General features: G+C 38.0%; 1 pseudogene; it reads left to right on the top strand.

Annotated features, from left to right (window-relative positions):
- Positions 1–6,348: 6,348 nt before the first annotated feature.
- LOC119059161 (uncharacterized) lies at positions 6,349–6,549 on the top strand (annotated as a pseudogene).
- The last annotated feature ends 5,613 nt before the right edge of the window (positions 6,550–12,162 follow it).

Below are 12,162 nucleotides of genomic sequence, written 5' to 3'. Positions count from 1 at the left end.
AGGATAAAGATGCCATTGGTGGACAGACAGCACTTTGTCTCGTCGACATCAAAGTGTTCATCATAATAAAGATGCACAAAACATAACCCAGACTCACTCCCACACAGGGCTCTTGGCGATTTCACTCAATGTCCTTGCAAACTTTGTCTCTTGCCTCTGCCGTGGGGACACGCCCCCTGCACACAGGGTTCAGGGCCTGGGGCACATTGTGATAACGTGGGGGAAGCTCTGCACCTTCCTGCAGAGTCTGTGGCTGCCTCACCTCCTGTCCCAGAGGTGCCACCAGCTGTGGTCAAGTTGGATCAGAAGTTAGAACCAGATACCACCTATCCATTATAAATTCCAAATACTATCAAGAGCAAAGGAGAATAATTAGCAAATTAAATGATTTACATTTAGACTTCTGTTTATGAAACTTACTCCTTCAGAGGCTATCGAGATGCAGCTGTACTAAATAAGAATATGATCTGTGCATGAATTCTCTATTCAATTTCTCCAAACCAGGAATTTGGATTCATCAAACTTTTTCAGGAGGTAAGATCTCTGATTAATGTGGAAATCTTAAGGAAATAAATAACCTGAATGGTATAAGATTTATAGAACTTGGCACCAGAAATAAACCACAGAATTGCTGCTTTTAGTCCTCTTATTTCACAGGTAAGGAATCTGAGGCTCAGAGGGGGAAACTGTAGAAAAACAGGGAATCTCCCACCCTCCAGTGGGAGACTACAGTGACACAACCAACCAAAGCAGCCTTGCTTGACTCAGTTCTCTTTCATCAGGGCGTCCATCACCAGGGTCAGAGAGGGGATGAATAGTTAGTTATCTACCAAGAAACTGGCTGACCCACATCTCAGGAGCTTTCAGAAACTGGACTGGGTGCTAGTCTACTGATTTTGTTCTGTACTTATGAAATAGCCCCTTTCAAATAAAAGATTGACATATTTGCTTAACAAACTGATATGTAGAATGACTTACTATTTTCTGCACACAGTTTGGAAACTATGGTGGCTCCAGCCTTCATTACTCAAGTATGTTTGGGAGGATTCTTTCAAATTGAAACAGCAAATTATTGGTCCAAGCCAACACATTCATTAACTCCAAGCAGAATGAAATCTCAGTTTGTTAGGGTGAAAATATTAGCTCTAAAACACAATACACTAAAATAAAAAAATAAGACTTCTACTTTTATTTTAAAAATATATTTATTTATTTTTTTAGAGAGAGGGGAAGGGAGGGAAAAGGGGTGGGAGAGAAGCATAGATGCAAGAGAGGAACACTGGTTGGCTTTTGTATGTGCCCCGACTGTTACTGTACCCACAACCCAGGCACGTGCCTGACCAGGAGTCAAACCAGCACCCTTTTGCTTTGCAGGATGATGCCCAAGCAACTGAGCCACACCAGTTAAGGCTACTTTAACTTGCATTTTTGTTTTTAGAATTACAAAAAGGAGTGCATTTGATAATTTTTCTCTACCAACAATCTCTATATGTGTGCATGTATAATATGCATACTTAAGCCATGTAGGACAGATAAATGCACACACATATCTACACACATTAGGAATATTCTTTATACACACACACACACACACACACACACACACACATAAAAGATTTTATTTATTTTTAGAGAGGGGAAAGGAGGAAGAGAAACGTCAATGTGTGATTGCTTCTCGTGTGTCCCCTGCTGGGAACTAGCCTGCAATCCTGGCACGTGACCTGACTGGGGATCTAACTGGCATCCTTTGGTTTGCAGGACTACACTCAATCCCCTGAGCCACACCAGCCAGGGCAAAACGTAGTGTTCTTAAATCTGAGCAGGGAAGTACTCTTAGGCAATTGTACCGCCTACTCCCATCTCCCCCACATGTATTTATTGGATAGTCAGATAGACCAGTACCTGCTGAGCTGATAAATAATCCTTGGGTTGGGGGCCCAAGGTCCTTTTCAGATGCCAACAGTCACAAACATTTATACTAGGATTATTATTTGTTTGATATTACCACTGTCTCAAAAACTTAATCAGCCCCTTCCTCCTTCCTTTGGCTGGGATGGGGGCTCTCAGCTGATGCAGTCAGTGCTCAGCAGGGCTGCAGGCAGGGGAAAAGGAAGCTGGTCAATGTAGTCTGAGCTCCCAGAAGAGCCAAGGCAAAGATACAGCCTGAATATTTGGTAGACTGATTATATATGGAGAGATTGGGCAGATTAGTAAGTATGTCAAGGATAATAAGGGTCAGGCTTCTTACTGTTAGAGAAAGGGTTTACCAATCTGGAACAGGAGAAGGCCAGAATAAATTTTGGAGTATCGAATTGGAGGTGGAGGTATCAGTGTGAACATTTGGTTTTCAAGGTAGTTAGGTAGGTAGGTATTTGTGAACATGTCTGTGTGTCTGTACACCTGCCTATATCATTCAGCCTTTTCTGCTGACAGAGCCTAGAAGTAATGATGCTCCTGTAGCGACGAGCACACTGAGGCCCAGATCTTGGTTTCGCTGTACCATTCCCTATTCAAGGAACAAGAGCTTGAATAAATGGCTGTCAGACTAAGGCAGGGAAAGTACAAAATGAGTCTGGAATACCTAGTTTTGCCAGAAAGTAATTATGTGTTCAAAGAATAATAAACAAAAGGACATAGGAACCAGCCTCAAAGATCATCCTACTGGCCAATCTGAAACATTTTCAGGATAAATAGTGATCCATGTTATTTTGTGGCAAAACATGTAGAAAAATATGCTACCGTGTCTGATAACTTGGAAAGCAGATGATAATCCTTGACTTGCAACTTTAGGGAAAGAGATTCGTTAATATTTGGTGCATTTCACAAGTTACCGCAAGACCAATGGGTCTATAAATACCTGGCTAGGTTATAAGCACTAACAAAAAAAAAAAAAGAAAAGAAAGAGAGTCTAGAAATTCAGAACTTGTAACACTGAAAGAAATAATTGCTACTGAACTCCAAATAGTGATAAAATTAAGAAACATACTGAATGCATGTCAAGAATCAAACCAACAATGCAGCCGTCAGACCCATGGCTTACACCTCTGAGTGGATTAGGTGGCATCAAATGAATTCTACCAGTTGGAAAAAAGGGATCGGGAAAAACAGACTTGAGTGTGGCTCTGTAGAATTCACCGGTGTTAACTCTTCACCACATCAGCCTGATCATGTTTGCTGTCTCTCTGCTCTCTCTAAAGCATGTACGCGCACATGTGGCCATGCAGACATACTCATCATTATTACTTTTCTGTAACCTTTGAGAAATTGCAGATCTGGTGCCTGTTATCCTGAATACTTTAATGCTAATCTACGAAAACCCCAAAGCTAATACCACCCTTACTTGTGAGAGACTGAGTGCTTTCCCCCTAAGATCAGGGAAAAAGCAAGGTTGTCTGCACCTTCTATTCAACAGCACTCTGGGAGTTCTAGATGCACCAAGAGAAAGAGATGAAAGGGGTATCCAAATTAGAAAGTGAGACATAAAATTATCTCCTCTCACTGATAATACAATTGTGTACTTAGAAAATCCAAAGTGATCGACTAAAAAACAATAAGAACTATTGATAGTTACCAAGTTCAAGGTTGAAGGACACATGATCAGTATACAACAAATTAATTGTATTTTATACATTAGCAGTGAACAAACCAAAATGATGTTAAGAAAACAATTTCATTTACAGTAGTATCAAAAAGAATATAATACTTATGCATAATACATTTTTTAAAGGAAGTAAAAACTATGCCCTGGAAACTACAAGACATTGTTGATAGATTTTAAAGAAGAACTAAACAAATGGAATGATATCCCCTGTTCATGCACTGGAAGACTTAATGTTGTTAAGGTGGCAGTACTCCCCAAATTGATCTGTACATTCAATACAAACTATCAAAATATCACCTGCCTCTTTTGAATAAATTGAGAGCTGACTATGCCAAATGTCGAAGAAAATGCAAGACACCCAGACCAGCCAAAACAAAAATAAAACAAGACAAAGTTAGAGGGTCCATATGTCCTGATTTTAAAACTTACTAAAAGCTATAGTATTCGAGAATGTAGTGGTGGCATAGGATAGATATGTGGATCACAGGGGTAGAGTTGAGAGTCTGGAAATAAACCCTCACATGGTCAATTGATTTTTTGACAAGCGTAGCAAGATGAGTCAATGGAGAAAGAATAATCTTTTTAACAAATGGTTCCGGGACAACTGGATATCCACATACAAAAGAATAAAGTTGTACCTGACCCTTATATCACATGTACAATATTAACTCAAAGTTGATCATAGATATGAATGTAAGAGCTAAAGTCATTAAGATCCCCAAAGAAAGCACAGGAGTACATCTTCCTGACCTGGGGATAGGCAACTAATAGTTTCTTAGATATGACACCAAAAGCACATGCTACAAAAGAAATAAATAAACTGGATTAAAGCAAAATGAAAACTTTCATGTTTCAAAAAACAACATTATGAAAGTGAAAGACATCCCATAGAATGGGAGAAAATATTTGCAATTCGTACATCTGACAAGGGACTTATATTCAGAATATATAAAGAACACTTAACACTCAATGATAAAAATACAAATATGCAGAGGATATAAATACACATTTTTCCAAAGTATGTATAAGTGATCAATCAACATATTCAAATAGGGTGAAAACATTCAAATAGGGTAGGAAGGTACATAGTATGCCTATATATGTATTAGAAGGTATACCCTTACCTATCTCAATTTCCTTTCTATGTATGTATTACCTTATCAATTAAAAAAGAGCTAACTTAAAAAGGCTTAAAAGATGAAAATCCTTTCCATGCCCCAAACTTTACTATATCATCATTCTGCATACCACTGCTTAATAGAGAATCTCCAAGAATCTACTATAAACGAACATTAGAAAATGGTTGTTTGTGTGATTTGAGACTTACTTACTGCTGAGTGTTTTGTAAACCATGTGTCTAATTTTGTCACCAGGGAACTGGGTATCACTCACTGTCCCATAGAATAAGCCTGGCTATTTCTTTCCTAGATGAGGTGACTGGTCCTCGAAGGCCAGTTTCTTGAAAACAGCGAGAGAGTTTTAGATGAGTGAGTGCCCCCTTCCCGAATGTAGAGAAGGTGTCATGGCAGGGTACAAATGCACTGCTGTTTGTGTCAGGCTAATCCCAGCTCACACTTCACTTACACTTTGAATCCCAGCTTACACTTCAATTCTGCACGACTTTGCACAAATCCCATTATCTCTTGCTACCAAAGATTCTTGTATAAGGGGGGAGTTAATTCTGCCTGGCCGGTCTCAGGAGGGGCTACAGGAGGGTGCCCAGGAACAGGAAGAAGCTAATCAAGTCAAGAGGTTATTAAGAATTTCACTACTCATCACATATAGGCAATGTTTTGAAAACATCCTAAAAAAGAGTAGCTAAATATTTAAGTGTCAGCTTTTTAAAGTTTTCTGAGAAGACAGAGTAGGTGAGCAGCGAAGGTGGGCTGGCTCAGAACACATGGGGGTGCATTGCTCTCTACAGTGCGTACATGGATACCTTCATTAAACACGTGAGATGAAGCTCTCTGTCAGATGTCCAATTTTAGAACTATGGAGTGGTAAAGAAATACTCAGCGTAAGATTTGAAGTACTTAAATTACTGGGGCCTCAGCAACTCACAGTTGTTGTGGCAAATGTACTATTGCTTCTCGCTTTGGGAAAATTTGTCATTTCAAAAGTTGGTACAAGAAGAGTGGAGAGAAATGGCTTAATTAAAAGGCAATATTAATTCACAGCTCAGATTAATGGTTGGGAATGTCCTTTCCACATGTGATCCCAAAAGAAAGGAAAAAAGGAAATTCTGCTTTAATAAGGCAGATACTACAGGTAGAACAGAGCTGCCCCGGGTGGTTCCTGAGGGTGTCAAAGAGGCGGGAACAGGAGCACGGGATAGGCATTCCCATGCAATTCGCAGGAGCACACTCACACAGAAACCTACATCTCCAAAGATGAACTCAGCTTTTTTTTGCAGTTAAGAGGTATTAGTGTGGCAAAAAGGTATTGCTTAATAATTCAGCACATGCACTAACCTAAGAAGGTTTTAAAAGTCACTTATTGGAAAGAGCAACTTATTTTCAGCCCATTTTCAATTGAGAATTTTATTACCATATTACGCCAAAGGTTATTTCTTTTTCATGTTTTCTTTTATATTTAATATTTTATGCAACAAATACATCATTGAGTATTTAATTAGTTTTTCCCCTTTCTGAGTTTTCTCACTCCTCTACTGTTCCTTTCCCTGGAATATGTAACAGTTTCATTAACCAGAAATTAAACAGAGGTCTTTTAAAAATATTACGTGTCTGATTGCTTCTGGCCTTTTGGCTAAGATCAAGTGTAGTGTCTATTCTTAATCAGGTTTAATAAAAATATTGCCTGATACAATATTTTTGACAGGAACTTGTGTTAAAAAAGAAAGTGGGGACTGGATATTAGTGACCAATGAGCTTAATATGCACAACAAAATCTCTCTTCCCTCTTTTCTAGAAGAGATGCTTTATTTATTTATTTTTTAGTTTAATTTTTTTTCTTTCTTTTTTTTTTAAATTTTATTTAGTTATTTTTCAAGTACAGTTTTTTGTCTATTTTTCCCATCCCAGCCTCCCCCGCCCCTTGCTCCCCACCTCCCTCCCATTTCCACCCCCCCTTAGTTCTCGTCCCTGTGTCCTTCCTATTTGTTCCTCCAAATCCCTCCCCCATTTTCCCCTTAACTTCCCTTCCTTCTCCCCTCTGGTCACTATCCCTTGTTCTCTATTTCAGTGTCTTTGTTTTTTGTTTGTTTTTTTTTCTGCTTGTTTGTTTGTTTTGTTGTTAGAAGAGATGCTTTAAAAAAACATACACACACAAAAAAGACAACATAAACTTAGGTTTCATATGTGGAAATAAAGTGCTTAGAGCACAGAAAAGTTGTAGTTCTGTTTTCTGCTGATCAAACTGCAACTGAGATAAAAAGTTCACTTTAGAAAAATATAATATAGGAGAAATATGGAGGAGGGGCACCAGAACAGAAAGAATATGGAAACAGTCATGTTCTTCCATGGGAGGAAGCACAGAAGGCATTTGGGAGGATTGGCCTGAGGGGGAGAACAAAAGAGGGAGATAGGAAAATGGCCTGAAAACAGACAAAGAGCTACTAGGTAAAAGAACTTGTGAATTTGTGTTATATTTATCCACAGAGCTAGGATTCTTATGCAGAAGTCAGAGGAAGTACATTAAGGGTTAAATAATTTAAAGTTATATTCTAGCAAATAGACCTACCTAAAAATCAATATGCTATCTTGGAAAGTAGCCATTTCTGTACCATTCAAGTAGAAAATAAATGGGCATCTATCAGGGACACTGTAGAGCAGCACTGTCCATGGAATTGTGTGTGGTGATGGAAAAGTCTTAGGTCTGTCCTGTCAAGACAGGTTGCCTTAAGTAGCTCAGTTGGTTACAGCATTGCCCTGATATGCCAAGATTCCAGGTTTGACCCCTGGTCAGGGCACATGCAATAATAACCAATGAATGCATAAATCCGAGAACAACAGATCGATCTCTCCTCTCTCTCCCTCTCCCTGTTTCTCCCCCTCCCTGCTTTATCTCTCTAAAAATCAATAATTTTTTTAAAAGGTTGCCTTAGTCATGAACCCACATTATCCTTTCACTCCAACAGAGGGGAAGGCAGAGATCACAGCATGGATGCAGGTGAGTGGAGAGTTGGGGGTGGTGAGGGCGTTTGGCAGTTCTCTTCAGATTGATTTTATTTTCTTAGTGAAATAAGAAACACACCATCTGCTGAGAACTGGAAGGGACAGACAGTTGTTGAAAGCACAAAGAAAGAGAACATGTGAAATAGTCACCTTGAAAAGTGAGACAGTGAGACTTTATGGAAGATTTTAGCTCCTGGATCACTGCCAGTCTCTCCAAACTAGTTCTATAAAATGCAGTGATTTCAGTATCCATGTAAGCGATCCTTCCAAAACCTCTGGCCTCTCGGTTTCTTGCTCTCTCTCTCTGCTCTTCCAATGATCTTTCCCTCCAACCTATCTATCTTTCCTTCAGTTAATCCCACAAAATCTTAGACATTATCATTTACATAAAATGGGCATTCTCCCAGAATTTTAAATTCAATGACTTTACTTTCTTGACACTGTCTTCCAGCTTTCCAGCTTATTTCTTCTAGAACCCAGAACTCAGCAATTCTTCACTCCATCCCTATAGCCTTCTCACTGTCCCTCATTCCACTCCATTTTAGTCCACCCCACCTCTTATAGCTTACATGCTTTGGTCAGCCATAATTATGCTCTTGAATATAATTTTGACTACTTGTCCCCTACCTATCCCTTCTCACTGCTCATGGATAGCACTCTAGCAAATTCTCCCACCTCTTGTTTTTTTTTTTTTTTAATTTTCTTTCTCTTCCTGATTTTTCTTTCTTTATACAATACGTGCTGTAATTTCTCCCATTTAAAAAACCACCATTTTAAAGTGTATTTTATTGATTATGCTATTACAGTTGTTCTACTTTTTCCCTCTTTGCCAGTACTCCCCTCTGCCCAGTACCCCCATTCCCTCCAGCAATCCCCCCCCAGTTCATGTTCATGCATCATGCATATGAGTTCTTTGGCTTCTCCATTTCCTGTATTATTCTTAACATCCCCCCCGTCTATTTTGTATCTACAAATTAGGCTTCTTAATTCCTGCACTTTTTCCCCCATTCTCCCTCTTCCCCCTCTCAGCCGATATCCCTCCAAATGATCTCCATATCTATGAATCTGTTCCTGTTCTAGTTGTCTGCTTAGTTTGTTTTTGTTTTTTTAGGTTCAGTTGTTGATAGTTAATGAGCTTGTCATTTTATTGTTCATGATTTTGATCATCTTCTTTTTCTTAAATAAATCTGTTTAACATTTCCTGCAATAGTGGTTTGGTGATGATGAATTCCTTTTACTTTTTACCTTATCTGTGAAACACTTTATCTGTCCTTCCAATCTAAATGATAGCTTTGCTGGAGAGAGTACTCTTGGTTGTAGGTTCTTGATTCTTATCAATTTGAATACTTCTTGCCAGTTCCTTCTTGCCTCCAGTGTTTCTTTTGAGAAATCAGCTGATTAGTCTTATGGGAATTCCTCTGTAGTAACTCTCTCCTTTCCTCTTGCTGCTTTTAACATTCTCTCCTTATCTTTCATCTCAGGTAACTTAATTATCATGGGTCTTAGTATGTTCCTCTTTGGGTCCAACTTCTTTGGAACTCTCTTGGCCTCCTGGACTTCCTGGAAGTCTATTTCCTTCACCAGATTGGGGAAGTTCTCCTTCATTATTTGTTACAAAAAGTTTCCAATTTCTCACTGTTCCTTTTCTCCTTCTGTCACCCCTATGATTTGGATGTTGGAGCTTTTAAAGTTCTCCCATAGGTTCCTAATCCTCTACTCATTTTTTTTTTTTGAATTCTTGTTTTTTCATTCTGCTCTGGTTGGATGTTTATTTCTTCCTTTTGTTCCAAATCATTGATTTGAGTCCCAGTTTCCTTCCTGTCATTGTTGGTTCCCTTTATATTTTCCTTTATTTCACTTTGTACAGTCTTAATTTCTTCCTTCATTTTGCAACTGAGCTCAGTCAGTTTTGTGAGCATTCTGATGACCAGTGTTTTGAACTCTGCATCTGATGGGTTCTCTATCTCCTCATTGCTTAGTGCTTTTTCTGGAGTTTTGATCTGTTGTTTCATTTGGGCCATATTTTTGGTCTCAGCACACCAGTCTAGATGAATGTTTCTTTAACTCCTTGGTTGTTGGACTTACATGCAGTTTGATTGTCTGGCAGTTCTGTTTGTTTTTTGCTTTTAAATTGGTTGTTAATCCTTTTTTTTGGTTGTAAGAGAGTGAAGCATTTCTACCTACACTTCCATCTTGGCTGGAACCCTAGTAAAATATTTTTAATGGAGAAAAATTTATATTTTAGTACCTTTAACTGCGTTTTTTTTTGCTTTTTGAAATAAGTGGACCTGTATTTTCATTTTGCATTGAGCACTGCAAATACTTAGCTGAACCTGAGTATGAGAATGAGCTGTTGAGGGAGTCCAGGCCTGATAAACTCAGGTTTCTTTTTTTTTTTTTCTCCTTCTGGAAAATTGGAAGCAAGAAAATGGGACTGGGATTGGGGATTAAAGGAGGACGGGTTGCGAGTGTTGGCTACATGGACAGTTTTAAAAGTTTAAAATGTTACATAGGAAATTAGTAAGGTAATGTAGCACTTTGTCTGAGGGATTTTAAATACTTTGAACACAATAATTTCCATGGATTAAAAAAATTATGACATAAATAAGATTCATTTTTTGACCAATCATAAAGAAAATTACATTTGGGAATAATTCTATTTCTATCAAAATATTTGTTGGTTTTAATATCATGTTGTGAAAAGTGAGCTAACACTTACCTTGACTTGATATAAAATAAATGATGTGCTAAGGTCTCAATTACTATTGATGATTGAGAATAAATATAAAAGTATCATGAAAACTAAAGCATTATAGGCTCTATAATCATTGAATTCAGTTTTGGTAAACTATAAAATATGAATTTTATTGTAAAAATGTATTTTGGGGGATTGAGAGAAAGGCAAAAAAGGTAAAAGTCATTAAGAGACACAAATTGCCAGTTATTAAAATAGTCACAGGATGTAAAGTATAGGATAGGGAACATAGTCAATAATATTATTATAAATATGTATGGTGTCAAATAGGTAATAGGCTTATTGAGATGATAACTTACAAGGTATTTAAGCAGGAATATAAAAAGATTCTCAACATCACTAGTTATAAGGGAAATGCAAATCAAAACCACAATGAGATGCCACTTCACACCTGTTAAAGTGGCCATCATCAACAAAACAAGAAATAACAAGTGTTGGAGAGGATGTGGAAAAAAAGGACCCTTCACACACTGCTGGTGGAAATGTAAATTGGTGCAGCCACTATGGAAAACGGTATGGAGGTTCCTCAAAAAATTAAGAATAGAGTTACCATGTGATCCAGCAACCCCTCTTCTGGGTATCTACCTCAAAAATATGAAAACAGTTATTTGTAAAGGTATATGTACCCCTATGTTCATTGCAGCCTTATTCACAATAGGCAAGACATGGAAATAACCTAAGGGTCCTTTAATGGATGATTGGGTAAAGAAGATGTAGTGTATATAAACAATGCAATACTACTCAGCCCATAAGAAAAGATGAAATACTGCCATTTGTGACAACATGGATAGATAGATCTTGAGACTATCATGCTAAGTGAAATAAGTCAGACAGAAAAGGACAAGCACTGTATGATTTCACTAATACATGAGCTATAAAACTGAAACTCAGAGATACAGACAGACAACAGTATGGTGGTTACCAGAGGGAAGGGCGTGGGAGGTGGTAGAGGATAAAGGGGGCAAAATGTATGGTGATGAAAGACTTGACTGTGGGTGGTGGGCACACAGTGCAATATACAAATTATGTACCACAGTAATGTACACTTGAAACCTCTAGGACCCTATTAACCAATGTCACTCCAATAAATTTAATAAAAATAAAAAGATAAATATAATTTATTAAAAAGGAAATGAAATGAACAAAGGAAACAAACTCATAGATACAGACAAGAGAATGATGGGTACCAGACGGGAAATGAGGGCAGGGGAGGAAGGGGGTAGTCAGGGTCAAATACATGGTGACAGAGGAGACTAGACTTTGAATGGTGAACACACAATGACATATACAAATGTTATGAAGTTGTACACCTGAAATTTATACATTATTAACTATATTAAACTTATTGGTTATCCCAATAAGTTTAATAAAAAGAAAGAAATGTTTAATGACTATATTGTACACCTGAAAGAAATAATATAATATTGTATGTGAACCATGCTTGAAAAATAAAGTTTTAAACATATACTTTTTTTTTTAATGTGGACCATTTTTTTCAAAGATTTTTTTTACTCAGTTATCTTTAGAGGAGAAGGGAGGGAGAGAAATATCAATATTTGGTTGCCTCTCATGCGTCCCCCACTGGGAACTGGCCTGCAACCCAGGCAGGTGCCCTGACTGGGAATTGATTCACGATCCCTTAGTTTGCAGGCCCACGCTTAATCCACTAAGCT

The sequence above is a fragment of the Artibeus jamaicensis genome, unplaced genomic scaffold, assembly GCF_021234435.1.
Source record: "Artibeus jamaicensis isolate MK-2021 breed Jamaican fruit bat unplaced genomic scaffold, CSHL_Jam_final contig_388, whole genome shotgun sequence".
NCBI classification, from domain to species: Eukaryota; Metazoa; Chordata; class Mammalia; order Chiroptera; family Phyllostomidae; genus Artibeus; species Artibeus jamaicensis.
This window is presented reverse-complemented; position numbering and strand designations above follow the sequence as displayed.